This window comes from Halichoeres trimaculatus, unplaced genomic scaffold (genome assembly GCF_033239565.1).
Source record: "Halichoeres trimaculatus isolate MK-OKI-2021-1 unplaced genomic scaffold, fHalTri1.1 fHalTri1_scaffold_18, whole genome shotgun sequence".
Lineage (NCBI taxonomy): Eukaryota > Metazoa > Chordata > Actinopteri > Labriformes > Labridae > Halichoeres > Halichoeres trimaculatus.
The window spans coordinates 14857961-14875156 of NW_027437196.1; the positions used below are offsets into that span (position 1 = coordinate 14857961).

At 40.5% G+C, this 17196-nt stretch overlaps 1 protein-coding gene and 1 long non-coding RNA gene across 2 annotated transcripts in view; one reads left to right on the forward strand and one right to left on the reverse strand.

The window, feature by feature from the left end:
* Positions 1 to 17196, forward strand: part of kcnb2b (potassium voltage-gated channel subfamily B member 2b) — a 104894-nt gene that overhangs the window by 23171 nt on the left and 64527 nt on the right. The window lies entirely within an intron of this gene.
* LOC141807259 (uncharacterized) overlaps positions 1 to 17196 on the reverse strand; it is a 93061-nt gene that overhangs the window by 8855 nt on the left and 67010 nt on the right. Inside the window, exon 3 of the long non-coding RNA XR_012599836.1 lies at positions 16924 to 16999. This is a non-coding gene — a long non-coding RNA (uncharacterized LOC141807259). The remainder of the gene's footprint in view (positions 1 to 16923; positions 17000 to 17196) is intronic.

Here is a 17196-nt window from a genome sequence, read left to right on the forward strand (position 1 = left end):
TAAATAATTTCCTAACTCTATTTATTTGATGTTTGCTTCGATCCAAGGCTTTCATCAATAATGCTGTCAAATGAAATAATGTTGTATTTGGCTCTCCCCGCCCTGCTTCTCCTGGTCACAGCAGATTGGGGTAAATGTTTAATGGCCATGTGTGTTCAACCCACGCCTTGAGGTGCACCACGTTTGCAAAGCACATGTTACTCTCTGCTCTTTCTAGAAGCAACAAAGACAGACTGTATGTTTTTCTATCCCTTTGTGGATGTATAGCAATCCCCTTTCTACTGAGTGATATCCTGATTTTCAATTCTTACACTGATTCAATCCAAGTAATGAGACTTAAGTGTTTGCAAATGCTCTTTGATTCAAATGCAATAAAAAAAACATATTGCTTAAAAATATTGACCACTGACACTTTGCTTTTTCAGAAACACTACTGGCATCAGACTAGTGTTGATAGTTATTCATCTAAAACTAGTTAATTTTTTGGATGCCAACTACAGATGGTCAAGGCGTCCCCACCTCAAAATCCCCATTAATGGGTGCTAACATATTGAGCATGTGACCTTATTTAGAGTGTAGGATGGTGTCTTAAAAACGGATAGAATGGAGGCCATTCATCGATTTCACTATCACACTGGAAAAAAGTGAAGCCAATATACCTGACATGTAAGATGCTGTGCTGGTGATATTTGAGCAGTTTGTTAATAATGTCCCACCCATTCTGCTCTCCAAAATAATGAGAGAAATCCTTCATAAAATTCATAAAACAAATTTAATTCAGGGTTGATTCAGTCCAAAGAAAAATAGACTTGAGGTTTTTTAATAATAGAAACTTCAGTAACTCTTGTGCTGGTGTCAGTCTGTGTTATACTCATTTTTAAAAGCCCCAAATAAACAGAAAAGAAGTTAACTATCAGAGTATAGAACTCTTTAAAAATCTCTAAACAAAGTTTATTTGACATGTGTTTCGATTTAAACTTTGAACCATATCTCACCTGTTGACATGGAGCAGGTGGGCTGCATGCTCTTTGCTGCAGCCAGCCAGTAGTGGAACCTCTTAATGTTTTGGCTTCTCTTTGCAGTCGATGTCATGTCGTCAAGCTATTTATTGAGCCCACGGGGCTAACTTGTTCTGATGTTTGACTTGCCAAAACACGTCAACACATTTCAGGCGGTGCTTGAGGCCAATTCACAGCATCTCCGCTCCACTTTGAACTCTCTTTCACCCAAGCAGTCATGGCACCTCTGTTTTGAAGTTCAAAGCTTGTATCTTTGTTTGTATACAGTAAGAGACACATTTGCATTCAGCTGACTGGGCTGAAAGTGTGACAAGAGATAATGCGCAGCAGTACAAACAGCAAACCTGAGCAAAGTCAAGGTGTTAGGTTCACTCTGGGACTTGGTCGCTTAAATTTCTACACATAAGGGAATTTCTAATCTTGCATTCAGGGCAGTGATCCACTTTACCTGCACCCAGTCCATTATTGATGCCATAAAACAGCAGGGCATCAATTCTTTAAATCCTGTTTCAATTCCTCTCATTTCATTCCAGTCTGCTACTTTATCTATTTTTCTCTTCTTTATCCCTCGCTTGATGTCAATCCCTTTTTTTCTGGCTTCTATTTGCTTCCACCCACACGCCCACCCACCATCCTCAGCTCCTGTTTCCAGCGAAGAAAACTGCCCTGTGTTTTACTCCTCCCCTGTGGTGGACACAGCATGTAGCCTCAATCATCCAAAATAATAGTTTATGCTGCATTTTAATGTTTCACACTATTGTTGCTATTTTTTGCAACAAATCACGGCCTGAATTTCTCGTTCCTGTGTGTATTTATCCTCTCCCCCTCATTGAACTCAGCGCAACAAGCCCAAAGGCCCGTGCAGGAAGAGTGCAAGTCATCACACCACATAATCTGACGCCACCGGGTAAGACAATTTAGGCAAATTAGCAAGTGAGCCGTCCATGCCCTGGTACTAATCTGGCATAAACACAGAGTGGGCTATTTAAAGTGCAGTTTCCACTGTGACAAGTCAAATTTAGCGCAGCTCCAGAAGTGTATGGATATCACTTTATCATCCTGATAACTTAATCCCTTCTTTGTGTGGTCATGCAGGAGGCAGAGATAGAGGGGATGTAGTTGGAGGCTGGGTCGTGAGTGGTGTGAGTTTGTGTTCAAGGGCTTGTTGAGCTCTGGCCGGAGCAGAGGAAAAAAAAGTAAATTATACAGCATATCTCTGGAGATACAGAGAGGGAATGACTGTGACGGATTGCAATGTGTGTTTATGCTTCTAGTAAAAACAGAGAAAACATTGAGAGAGAATGTGTAACTTGTCTGGGGTTAAAGTTGAAGCGGCTTCAAAAAGAGGCAAGAGGAGTGTTTGCTTCAGATAGTGGGGTGTTTAAACAACACACTCCCACACAAGTGCTTCCAAGACACAGAAACCCAGTGAAAGGGATGTTTACTTCATTCCAAAATACACTCTCATGCCACGTTGTATTTGTGTGAATGTGTTTTTCACATTCCCTATCTGTACTTTAAATTCCTCTGACTAGTATCAAAAAACGACTATTTGATGCTGTTTTTATGAGACCATCACGTAAAAATGCTTCTCTGGAAACAGAGTGGGACATAGTTATGGCCAGCCCAGATAGTAGAGGAGGTATTGATGGGCTGAGATATGGAAAAAGCTGATGGACTGTAGCATTGGAAAAAAGATGTAAATGTGAAATGGAAGATATAAAGAAGAAGAGGCGTGGAGAGAGCGAGATCAGAGGAAGCAGCAAGAAGTGAAAGCACGAGATGAGAAAAAGAAACGAGAGATGGTGGGATGGAGGGCGGGGAGTTGGGGGGACTAATGTGTCCTTCATGGGGTGAGGCTGGACCGAAATGGCTCAGCATGAAGCTAAATTGACTCCATTACAGGGGCAGTGCACCGGAAAGCATCAGTGACATCACCCGCCCATCCCAGACAGGCAGTTACATCTCCCAGAGGGAACGCTGGGAGCAGCCTCTCTGCAGGATGCAGCAACCGCTATGGTTAAGGCATGTTTACTGCTGCTTTGCATGTTTTTACATGCAAAGCAGCAAAAACATGCAAGATAAAAGAACATGTAGTTCCTATGATCTTTAAAATGAATATGTCTAATACATATTTAATTTTCCATGCTGCTGCAGGTGCATGTTGATAAATGAAATGAAAATCCTGCATGCGGTTGTGTCTCACACTCTGTTTACACTGTGTGTAAACATATTTGCTTTAGAGCACCTGCATGTGTGTTTCGCTGTGTGATTACCTTGAAAAGGCTGTAAAACAGGTTACTTCAGAGCATGCTCAGATGTTCCTGTACACAGTGACAGAGGACACCTTTTATTTAATGGGGCTCTTTCATGCTTTCAGTTTAGGGGTAGGACAGTGGATAGAGAAGAAAAACTAGAAAGGAAGAACAGGTGATGACAGAAGGTGTGGGTCAGATTTGAACCGTTTTGACCTTCTTCAAGGACTCTGGCTTCTGTAGATGGGGCGTAAAATTTAACTGTTGAGCAAATTCAGTTTAAAGCTATAGCAAGTGCTTAATAAGTGCTAAAGTGTTTATTTTGTGGGTTCAGGATTGTGTTTGAACTGTGTTCTCTCATTGTTCAACACAAACACTCATTTGGTCTTGGAAAAACAGTACACAAAGTTTCCAGAGTAAATTTTCAGTCTTATAATCCCACATGCTTTTTGGTGCACGACATGTTGAAGAAAAAATAAATAACTTTATACAGGGGTCACAGGTCACATCTAGCCTCACATATTTGGATTCAGCTAATTGATGCTTTTGTTAGCATGTGATTGGCAGATCGTTTAATATTGCTGTATTCCAAAGTCACTTCTTGACATTAAGTGGGGTCATACCATGTAGTATTAGGGAGCCTAAGTACAGAGGAGTAAAATTTGAGATTCCAAAGATTGAGTTTAAATGGACAATTGTTTTTGCAAAGTTATGATTTAAAAATGAATAAATAAATAAATAAAAACAAATCTTTAATAATGTATGATTAAAACTTATTTCTCATGAACGTAAGACTTTATACTTTAAATTTGATGGCCTTTATCATCTTTCAAATTATTAGATCTGTACTGTTATTTGCCTAAAGCTTAATAACTATTAAGATGTGTTTTACAGACAGTCAATAGATAATATGCACATATTAGCCCAAGCTTACGGATTCAAATAAATTACTTTTCAAAAATTCCAAACATCTGTATTTCTAGTAATAAGCTTAAAAGTATTAAGGAATTTTAGAAAATCTACATATTTTTTTGTATTCTGATGATGGTGAATATTTTTAATTTTTAGTTTAACCTTTTGTAAATGACCAAACAACTGATTAAATTTAGAGCTCCTGGGATAAACTTGTGATTTGTGTTGATGATGTTGCTCCCTGTGGACAAAGCTGAGCTAATCTTTTTTAAAAGATACTTTTGGGGCTTTTTCATGCCTTTTGTGGTATAGGAGGGGACTGCAGATAGAGCAGGAAACAGGGCAAGAGTGGTGTTTTGGCTGTTTTGTCCAAATGTGAAAGCAGATTATCCCTGTTAATACTCCTTAACACTTGCTTTTAATGTGTTATCTTTAAGTACATTCATTTACAGGTGTAACGTTGATATATATTTGGCTTTTAATGATTAAAGCTGGGTTAGCTTTGAAGACTTATTTGCATTATATACTGAATTAAAACAACATTTAAACCTGCAATCAAGCTATTGTTGTATTGTTGTGTTACCTTGTCACCTGATTTGACATTCATTGTATAGCTGCTTGATCAGTCTGTATGCTAGTTAGCCTTTGTTTCCCCTAAAGCAGGTTGAACAACACATTCAGTGTAAACACAGACTCTAAAAACAGACCAACCCAGTACAAAATGCAGTTAAAATTCTGTCTTTAATCCAACCTGCCAGCCAGGATCAGCAGCAAGACCCTGGAATCCATATCCACAGGTTCCTCGTGTCATATTGCTCATGCAGCGGCTTAAGAGAAGGTCAGGCTGCCGCAGGTATGGGAATCACATGCCAATGTGTCATGTCGCCCTGTGTATTTGTTTACTAATGCACTGGAGGTTTAAGTTTACTCACTAAGCCTCATTATTGATACAGTTGACGGGAAGGTTCAGATTAATCTCTTGTGTCCAAACTTTACCCTCTAATCTGGATCAATACAGGTGATGAGACGTTCTTTCACCAGGATCCAAAAGTCCTTCTTTTCCACTCTGTCATTCATTTCTGCTACTTGCTGCTCTACACCGTGTTCCAACTGTTGACTCATACCAACAGGGGCTTCCTCTGAGTTCAGAGCCCTCAGTGTTATTTTTAGAGGCAGAAAAGACAAGAAGAAGATGTAACCAAGACAACAGTAGATACTTTCACACTTCACACTGAAATGGGCTGAATGGAAAAGAAAGCATACAATTATGTTGGTTTCCTGTGATACAGCTGCCTGATTATAGAGACAGAGCGTGCACAAGCTGGAGAAAACATCCAAACAGAAGCAGCAAGTAAACACCTTTCACACAATAGCATCTCGTAAAATATTTCCACTAGTGTTTGTCTGCGACTCGGCTCGTGTTTCAAGTTGGTGCCAAAGTTAGACAAAGCAGAGCTCCACTTGCTCTCTGCTGTCTGAAACGGTAAGCGCTGACTCGTCTGCTGGCTTTACATTAGGGATGCATTCAGGTAATGAACAAGGGCAGGAAAATATGGTATGCACCAGCGAGCGACTGATTAGGGAAGGTTAGAGCAGTAATTATGCAGCAGTATAGAGTAGTTAATTAAAAAGGAGCACTTGGCAGATCAAGCGTGTTAGACACACAGAGCGCAAGATGGAGGCGCCTCGCCACCAGACCTGGCGAGGACAGTGGGAATTGTGCAGCTGTGTCCGCTCTGGCCGGTGGCCCAGACCTCGGTTAGTGCCCACAGCCTCTTCTCCATTTCCCCCGATCAATCCCCGGCCTTTCTGCGATGCCAGAGCACCTGCTTTCTGTCTTTACCCGGACTCATTTCCATCTATTCCTGTTTCCTGTGAGCAGGAAGGGAAGACAAGGCAGGGAGACCCTCTCATGGTTAATGCATCATAACTAGGTTGTCTACTTGTCTCTTCTTCTCTAGCTTTTTCCATTATTGATGGCTTTTCCAAAGGAACTGTGTGGCTACTGATTTCAGCGAGCAGGTTTAATCCATGATTGACAGGCATGGATCAGAGGTCTTGCAAAAGGACTGGCTATTGTATGCAGGAGCATGTGCAGGCCTTGTGTATCATATTTCACATTCGATCTGGCCTGGCATGAAATATTCCCTTGAATCTTTTGTTCCCGCCTGACATTTGATACCTCTCAGATCCTGATCTTCATGTAAGTCTCTCCGCTCTCTTTTCTTCTGGAGAGAGCAACAACAATGAGGATCATGATATGGCCTTGTGTTAGCCATGCTGAACAGTAATTAGTGCATCAGAAGAATACAGACGGACATTCTGGTCTTTACAATTCACTTAACCCCCATTATCTGGACTGATTTGATCTGGCCCCCCTTACTCTCATTAGCAGGGTAATTATCAAACAGAGCCCCGAGACACTGAGCTGGAGCACAACATTTGGTAGAGCAGGATAGCTCTGTTATCCCACCTCTATTAAGTAGACACATCCTGACTCAGCATTTGGTAACTGCTTAAACGTTGCCTGAGTCCAGAACTTCCTAACAGTGGACTGATTAGTCCTGACATGAAACTGAAGTCTCTGTTGTAAAAAGTTAGAGGACTAATGGAAAGTCAGTGAGCACCGTGGGTGTGGTAAAACCAATTTCTTAAAAATTATGAAGCACTGTGCTGGTACAGCTGCTGATATATGGAGTATTGGAGAGAGCTTGATTATTTGAAACAATACAATCATATCAGGCTGTATTTGGATCTTTTGGTGTACATAATGTTAATACACGTTTAATACCAAGGAATTAAATTATTCCTCCTTAACATTTTGCTTATTGGGTAGGAGACTGAGCTGAAATGTCAGTATTGTTAGACATGGTAGGCTCTGCTTCACTCTGGCAGTGAACTTCAGAGAGAGGATTCCACACTCAGAGATGGCCCAATACTAAATCAGAATCAGAATCAAGTTTATTGCCTAGTACAATTGCACATACAAGGAATTTGACTTGGTGTGTTGGTGCAACAATTAACAAGAAAATAATTACTCGCTGTACATTCTTTAAGATCGAATAGAATCTAGAGAAAGTTAAGATATAGAATACTCAAAGATACAAAAAATATACAGAAAAATAAAATGAAATAAAAATAAAGAATAGTCATAGAAAAACGAAATAAAAAATGAGGAGACAGAGCCCTTATGGTGGTAAACACATAAAAGTAGTTCTTGTGAAAGGCTTTCCAGTGTATAACACGTAGAATAGAGCTCTTTGGATGCTTCTCCTGTCGGTTTAATGTGAAACAAAGCCTGTGGATGCTCCTACAGGGGACAAAATGTAAAGAAAGTGTACTTTGGATCTCCTTTCGTTGGACAAAATGGGATGAAGTGTCCTCTGGATGCTCTTCGAGTCAATAAAATGTTCTAAAAAGTACCCTCTGGATGCTCTTCTGGTGAACTTAATGTAAAGGAGGATGTCTGGATGTCCTTTGGGCAAGTATATTGTGATGATCTGCCCTTTTGCTATTGGTATAACTTACTTTTTTTTCATACCTGGTTGTGCCACAAGGTTGTGAGTCAAGTTTAGCGCCCAAAGAAGTCTTTTTTCATTTAGACCTATAATCAGTTCATTTAATATCTGATAAATGATAAAGAACTTTAACTTCACTCTTTAAAATAATATATCAAGCTTTATGCAGAGAGTTGAATTAATATGTTTTAATTACATATTATATGTTTTCTTTTTATATAATTGATCTCCCACCACAAATGGCCACGAAAACATTCACCATGCTGCTGGGAATTACATTTTAGAAGTAAATTTAATGCTCATTTTTTTAAGGGGAGGACTCCCAAATGCCTGAACTGTGTTTATTAGACATTTGAGGATGGGCCTTTTTTGTTTTTGCTAGGGATGCACCGATACTGATCCTGGTTTTGGGTATCCAGTATTGGTGTATTGGTGTCCCTTAAAGCTGGTTCTGTATTGGTGGGAAGGGGCCAATCCATGGTGCATGGGCCATCCATAGAACTTGTGTATATTTTGAAGCTTTGTTTTGTTGGTAAGCATTTAAATTTTAAATAGTTTAAATAAATATTAACTTTAGTAAGTCTCTATACTCAATTTTTGCCTTTTACCCAAAACATTACCAGTCTTATCCCACAGTAGGGTACGCAGGTTATTATTTAACACTAGTATCAGATCGGTAACAGTCGATACCCAAAGCCCAGGTGTCTGTATCAGAACCAGAAAAGTTGGAACAGTGCATCTCTAATTTTTGCCCTTGCCCCTGAAGCAGCTCTGCTCCACTCCATCTAAAACCTTGGCAAAAACCAATTTGGCTTGGCCTTAAAATGGCATTAGTTTCAAGTAGATACACTGGGCAACAGGCAGACTTCTGTGGCACACACTGCCAGTGAAACAGTGTCATCAACATCTCATTCTCATAATGAATTTTCAAAATTGTCTGCGGATAAAAAAAAAAGTACCAATTAGAAACCAGTTAGCATGGAAGCAATATCACGCCGATCACAAGAGTGTAACAAGTTGACAGTCCTGTTTGTTATTGTCTAAGTTCACTTTAGAAAGTCACAAGAACAATCTAGAACTTCTCACAGGATCTTCAGCGTGTCTCTGCCACTGTGCTGTGAGTGTGCTTCTCTCTCCTCATTCATTAATGACACAGTGACCCTGCTGTAAGAGTGATTCCTTTGGCCTCTGTCATCACAGGGCCGCACTCCATCACCACAATTAAAGCTTTATGTTTCAGGTCAACAGGTCTCTCATTCCAGGGGAGGTGAAATGAAAGACACAGTGTGTAATGTATGTATATGTACATGTGTGGTGTCTGTGTGTCTGTGTGTGTGTGAGAGAGACGCTGCATTTAAAAAAACGCCTCATGACGCTGTACATTTATGGGAATAATGGAAGGAGGGCTGGTGTGCAATGAAATGGTTCAGGGATAACCTGTCCTTGCATCTATGCTAATAAATAAGTTCTTCACTTTACAGTCGTCAACACGGGGCGGAGGAGTAGTATTTCATCAGGGGAGAAACGGCTGATCAAGGGAAAGGTAAAGATACACTAGAGAGTGAGAGGAGGGTAGAGAAGAAAGAGTGTCTTTAAAAGGCAAAGGACAGGACGCAGCTCTTTTGATGTAGAGTTGGTTCAGCTTTGGTCAGAGTCCCTCCTCTTTTGTTCAGGTGCACTTTGCCCAGATGTGAAACGGGCTGACTTGGACAGCCTTCTGCAGGCTGATTTCCTTATCAAAGCATGCTACCTCTCAGAAACCATGACTGTGAGGGCTGCCTTACTGTCCGCCCTGTCAGTTCATTGAAATGAATCCAGCTTTTATGCAAGCAAGTCAGAAGGGCAGGGCGTACATTTCCATTTCTGTTGAAGCAGCGGAGGAACACCTCGCTCTGCTCCAGCTGATTCGTTAGTATGCTGGATGTGAAACTTTGTAAGTTTGCATTCAAATGATTATTTTGCAACTGCTGAAAGCGATTGTCTTTGGTATATTTTAAGGGTTTTGTGTTATCCTCCTGCACAAAGGAATAACAGCAAACCATGCACTGTTGAGATGCTGCCTTGTTGTTAATGTGTGGTTTGATGTAACTTCTACCAGCCTCTCTGTTTACTGCTCAATCTCCGAGGATGTTTTGGAGCTGTATTATGTCCCATCTAACACAAAGTGAGCGTTTCCTTCCGCTGTTTTTTCGGATTCAACACATTCAACCTGTAAGTGTATTCGTCAAGAGATAGTTTTCGCATATTTACACAGCTCTAAATACAGCATAAAGTTTTAAATTGTGAGCTGGAAGGTGAAGAAATGCAAGAGACAGGCGGAAGTGTTGCTACCTATTCATGCTGTGCACATCCAAAAATCCAATTTATATTTTCCAAATCCAATTATTTTTTCCTGAGTTCTGTTAATTTTATTTTTGCTGAGTTTATTTGGCTCAGCTGCAAACAGATCTGGTTCCGCTGAGGTTTATTTTTTTTAAAGTAGCTCTACAGAGAGATATTTCACTGATGTTGGAATGCTTGCTCGCTAACCAGTAACCACAGATGCTGCCAAATGAATCCTGACTGAAAGCTAACAAGATTTCCCATGCAAATTATGGATTAATAAAAGCTGACTGAACAGTTTTTCCTTTTACAGGCAATTTTGGCTCTTGTTTACTTGGCTGGCCATTCATAGTTTAGAGCAGGAGTAGAAGTAGGAGAAGTAAGAACAAGACTGTTTTGTCTAAATATATCCATATGCTGGCTGGGTATATTCTAAGGTGGAATCAGACAGGGCTCTCCCTGTGGGCGCTCTCTCCCAGGCTTTATTTTTATGTCTCGACAGCAGGACTGACTCCGCTGAGCTCTACCTGTCCTACGAATGTGGCACACTCCCCCTCATCCCTCTGTGATCCCGCCCACACAACAGCGAGCCGACATGGCCGCTGGCAAAGTTAGCTTTTCTGCACCCATCAGAGAATGTACACACAAGATAAAAAAGCAGTCAGAGGAAGAGAGAGAAAGAGAGACAGAGGACCGAGAGGGAGTCGAGAAATGATGGACATGAACTCTAACCTGCAAGATTAATAAAGGAGAAAGTCAAAGAAAAGACAAGACAAAGAGAAGAGAAAGAACTTAAGCGGGTGAGGAGGCATGCGGGAGAAAGAGGGAGAGAAAGAAGGGGGAGATTAGATGATAGAATACAGTAGAGACAGCTGAGTCACTTGGCTTCTGTCTGAATAATCAGATATTGTTATTCATGTGGAGCAAGCTGCTCCACACTGCCACGGGCCATGTGCAAAAGCTGAATGACTGTAAAGAAAGCGAATGACAAGCTAATGGACTTCTGGGGGAGTTCGAGGAAGCACTCGGAGGGATGCTATAGATGTGGATGTGCGCACTGTTTACTCTGTGACATTTGAAACATCACTGTGGCTTATTATTGGGTTGTTGTTTTTTCAGTTTTTTGTTGTGTTTATTTTTTTTGTCTGAGGTTCATTGAGCTGGACCCAATAGCAGAGCAGCGATGATAAAGCAACAGGACGGTTAGCTATATGTTTTCTGGTATACTTAACCCGACTGGGAGCCTGTTCTCAGAGAGATGGTGTTGGCAGTTTGAAAAGCAATTTCACTTAGATTATTTTTCCTCTCTTGTATTTACTTCAAAGAGAACAATAACTCTATATTACGTGACCTGACCAAAGCTGGGGCATATACACACACATACACATACAGATATACACCCACACCTCCATGAAGAAATGCATAAAGGCTCCCACAGTATGCTCCACAGAGAACGCTAGTTAAGCTATATTTAAACAGATCATGTAACTGTACTTCATGCATATATGCACATGCCCCCATTACTGTACATTTGTTCTTTCTCTTTTATGTTCACGCACCAAGGTGAGGACACACATATGTCCCCTCACCTCATCAAACCTCATAATACCCTGACATTTCATCTAAAACCCACAGGAAGGGCAGAACTGGGGGCTGTGAAGCGTGTGTGAAGCTACAGTAATAGCTCTCATTTTCTCATTCAATACAGAGCCCAATCTGTTTTCTGTTTCTCCTCCTCTCTCCACCTCTCAGCGCTGTTAACCCATGTTTGTACCACTTCAAACACAATGTCTCATGTTTAAACCAAACAATGAGACGTTAATACGTCCTCCTGTTCAAGTCCCAGAATGCAGCACACCATCAATTATGAACAAATGGAGGGGTTTGATGCGGTGCTGAACAGCCGGATGCGATACCAGGAGAGGGAAGTTGGTAAATTTGTTATTCTTTGTGTAGTGCAAGTGAATCACTTTGCACCAATCTCCTCTAAAACATACAAACACTAGACTCATGATAAACACTTCAAAATGTTTTTGGCAGATGGTGCTAGACAAATATCAACCACTACAAATAGGAAAATGGTAATTGATTTGATTATTGGACTAGACAGCAGCTAAAGCAAACAAGCTAACACATTAATTCAGGTTAGTTTACAACTTAATCCTGAATAATAACATAAGTTCTGTTTTTAAGATGACTAAATGGTAGAAAACAGGGATATCTGCCGGTCCTAACACAGATTACAGAGGAGGGTTGTTAATTTGACAGAAAAAATGTCAGAAAAAAGTCCATTTGCAATTCTTAAGTTTTTTTAATCCAAATTTTGTCTCTCCCACTTTGTTTTTCCTCTCTCCTACAGTGTCAATGAAAATAACATGCAAATAGCTAAAAATAAAATGCAAATTCAGTGATGGTTTCATTAAACAACTTCCGAGACAGCAAATAGCTTCTTTTCTTACAGAGAAGTTGGTAACATTGAATGTTAGCTCTGTTAAGCTTATGCTTCGGGGTCCCGTCCAAACAGGAGCTAAACCACTTCTTGTTTGTTTCATGTCAAATTCTGAACACCAAGACACATTTTGCATCAAACACAGCTTATTAGTAAAACATGAAGATGTCAATGGGCCACCTGTCAACTGAAAATATTAGAGTTCAACAAGAAGCTAGTTTTAAGTTTTTAGTGTTTGGCTGCTAGCTGAACATTAGCTTGATGTTAGCTAACCCCCAGAGATCATGTCCACACAGAAAAGGGTGAAGGAAACTCCTCCTTAAACCCTGAACAAAAAAGTGAAACTCGACCCCCAATATGTAGATGACGTTAGCAGGGTTAGCGACGAGCTCTGATGCGGAAATAAGACAACTTTTGAGCTACCTAGGGCTAATTTCTCAGCAGCATGACTGTTATCATTTCTCAACATAGCAAACAAGCTAATTAGCCAAGATTCACACTGAACAATACTTGCATCATATGCCTCCATAAAAAGCAGTAGCTAGTGTGGTTTAGTGTTCAACAACACAACTATGCTAAATTACCTCAACTCACTTTCACATTTGAAGTTGAACATTTATACCAACAGCTTCAAACTTGAAGCTTGAGTTCAAAGTAAGTTTGAGATATAAGTTGGCTGGTCTAGCAGTTGTGTATTTTATTTTGAGTTTAAGTCCTCCGGTATTTCAAAGGAATCCTTTCTTTGGTGTGGATTTTTTTTGTTTTCTTTTGTAGTTTTGTGCCTACGGGCATAACATCATTAATACTCAGATCCACTGTGTATCTCTTAAGACTTCTTGCAGTTCAGTGAACTGCATTGAATGAAGTACAACCTATCCTTCAGCTATAATAGTTTTCTGTCACAGGCCTTCCTGGAAAAGCCAGGTGCATTGGAAAGTGATATGTTATCATGATTATGCCAAATCAGTCATTTGTGTATGGGCTGTAAAAGCAGTGGAGGCTGAAAACTGGAGGAGAAAATTGGGAAATGAGTTCACATAAATTCTTTCAAACATGTGACATTGTTGACTTATTCATAAGGTGAAGTCCTGTGTTGCAAAGGGTTGCACACACTGAGTTGGCTCCTATAGCTGGCATTAATTTGGTATCCTGCTGTATTTTCCTCTGTGCAGAAACCATTATTCTGTTACACTTGTCATACGAGGCGTGCAGGACGGCCCCTTGATTAATGGGGGTTTTATGTCCATGTGCACATCTCCTTTTCCCGCCTAACATTCTAGTCTTCATTTCACCCTGTTCATCTCTCCCTTTCCTGTATTTCCTCACTCCATTTCTCTGTGCTTGTTCAATTTGACAGAAACAGCAGGTAATATGGTGAATGATGTGTCATTTCCTCTCTATGGATGACACTGATGCTGATCAAGGATGGGTGTGAGCAGATGACTGTCAGTCACCTTGCATGTATAAGATTGATAGTTGTGTTAGCTTTGATGTATAGGCTGGTAAATGATGTGTTATGCCCCGTTTCAGGCTTCAGAGTAATTCATCAGTGTAATGCGACATTTTGGGAACACCATGGCGCCCAAGGTTTGGCAAAATTCAAATGCATTACATTTGTCAGGTGAATCCATACTTCCTTTTTTCCAAGGAGGAAAAAGTTTTAGTTCTTAGAAAGTCTCCCACCATCAACTTTGTTGTTTTGTAGAAGAACCCCCTCTGGAGATGTAACACTGGCTGCTATTCCTTGACCCTCCCTATGACCTACCATCTCCAGGGGGGGGACAAAGAGATAGGTGACAGTAATTAGCCACCCTGTTGAGATTGAGGTGACATTAGCCTGAGTCTAATTTAACGCAAGGTAGTTATATGACACGCTGACACACCTGAAGGGTTTCATCACCAGATAAAAGGACGCGAGAGGAACTTTGTGGGATCTGCCCATAGGCTGGTTTTAATGAAAGCATCGATTAAATCTTATGACGAAACAGTTTAAGGGGTCCAGCGCTGTTGGCAATCTAAATGAGAGGTTGAGAGATGTAATGGGGTTCAATATCAACCGACAGATTAAAGAGCTTTCCCCAAACCACCATCCCATCAAACCCCAGGATGCTAAGAGAGATGGCTGCCTTTCTGTGGTTGTTTTTAAATGGGGGATAAATTTGTGTGATGTGTACTTTGTGGACTTGCTAATGGTCAAGATGCCCTGCAATGATCCCCTGCTACAATTGAATGTTGTAATTTGCTGCATGAAAGCCATCATTAGTGTGAGCAGCTGAATGACGCTCGGCTGTTGATTGCAGGAAGCTGCCGTAATGCTTCTTTTAATAGCCAAAACACACATGTCATGTGCACCATGTGTTCATCTGGTCATTATCATGCTGGATTATCACATCACACGAGCAGACGCATGATCTCAACCACACGTACAGAGAAGCCACAGATGCAAAGATGATGCTAGAGTACACGCCGGGTCTCGTCCCCATCTCAGCAGCGTGTCCCAGGAAATATTGACTTTATTACTGCGCCACTGACAGCTCCACCCACTGATAACCATCGGCTGCATCAGCCGCTGGTCTCCAGCACGTTTCACTTCATTAACAGGGCCATTATCACTGACGGTGCTTATCAGGATGGGGCGGACACTGAGCATGGACGTGTGTGTGAGTGTCTCTATGGGGTCTATAGGGGAAATTATTTTTGCAACTGTCAAGGACTTGATGACTTTCCTCTCATCCACACGCGACACTTCTAGTGTGTGTATGTGTGGTCTCCTTACTGTGTGACATATAGGATCTGCCAGCCCATTCAACACGCAGCGCAGCAGGTTTGACACTGCATGAAAGGATCTGTTAACAGAGACAAAGAGTTCTTCGGTGCCCTATGATGAGACCCATTTCAAGAAGTTACAGAAGCAAGCCATCATCATAACCCCCACTATTGTCCATCTCTGCTGCAATTTGTAGATCCAGTCTGGTAGCCGGCACCAGCGCGTGACTCAGTGTAGGCCAATTATGATTTATCCATGGCTTTTGCCATGTGAAAATGATTCATGCCCCTACTTTATCCAAACCCATACAGCGTGCATGAAGTCTGGCACACTCCCTTTGACTTCCTGCATTCATAAATCTCACTTTGAATAAGTATCGATTTACTTTTATAGTGGAACTTCACATTGTTTACATCCTACAATTTAGTATCAGCATTATCACCCTACAGTATGCCACATCATATACTGGCAGTGACACACATTTTTTGCAGCATTGCTTATTTTAAAGCATGCTTTTTTATTCTCTTTTTTAAATTAAAGCAGCCTGAATTGTACAATACAAAGTTTGACCGACATGCCATACATAATACATCATCCCTGCATTATACAGCGCGCTGTGGCTAGCCAGAATGTTTTTGTGGACATTAATGATACACTCTGCTGCTAATTGTTGGATATCGGAGCCTCCCTAAAGTCTGTTATGGGAAATAGAGATGGTAAAAGCTCTTAGTGATTGCTGCCATCACCGGGGAAAGCTTTTTCACCACATGCAGCCCTCCGCACTCACCAGTGTGTTGTTCGGGCAAAAGCTTTATACACTTGTTGGAAGAGATACAACAGAACAGCATAATGGATTTGAAGGAATTCATTCATTACCACCATGCTGTGCTTATATATGCTGCTCCATTATTACCTTGAGATGCACTTCCTGATATATCCCTAATAAGTAGGTTAAAATGTACTTTAACCTACTTACACTAACCATATGTATAATTATTATGATGTTTGTCATAGTTACTTTAATTATTCTGTTTTGTGTCGCTCATACTGTTTGTCTAAACCAGGGGTCTGCAACCTGCGGCTCTTTGACTCCTTTGCAGTGGCTCTTTGCAGCTTTAACAGCTTGATGTAATTAGTATGTATCAACTCTTTCAATACAGTTTTTTCATTTTTTTGTGATTTTTGCATTTTTTTTTCTGAAATTTTTGGATTTTTTTTTATTTCAATTTTTTTTTTACATTATTTCAAATTTGGTAAAGAATTCCAAATTTTGGGAAGATATTTCATTTTTAAAGTTTTTATCTAAATCCCTTTTTTGCAACTTTAAGAAACTTTTTAAAATTTTTGAAAATTAATCAAAATTTTGAAATTGCATTATTCAGGTTCAGCAAATTTTTTGAAAGTTAAGCATTTTTGTTCATTTTATTTTTTCTTATTTTTTAATTTTTAAAATCTTGTTTAGATAACCTTTCACTAGAGGCAAAATGGCTCTTTTAAAGGTAAAGTTTGCAGACCACTGGTCTAAACCTACATTGCTCTAAACCTTGATTCTTGAATTGAGTGAATTTCAGCATTGGTGTGCCGCTTATATTGCTCCTTTTTGTGGGGACACTTCCAAGATAAACTGTCCACGCAAAGCCATCACTAACTTTCTATGTTCGCACAAGCTGCTCAGTCTCACCGTTTAATGCAGAAGCAGTGAAGCGTGGAGTCTCCGGGTTCATCGTGTCTTCCATGTGCACTCCCAGAATGCCCTCCTGGAAAAGACAACAATGACAGTTAATAAGAAGATGGCTGTTGGCATCCAGCCTACCTGTTACTTTATTGAGGCTTAACATAAAGTGACATCTAACATGTGCACACAGGGAGGGAAGGTCACCAAAACAAAGACATAGTTTATAGGACTTGACTAAATTACACGTTTATACATGCATGAAGAGGCAGAAGAAGCACA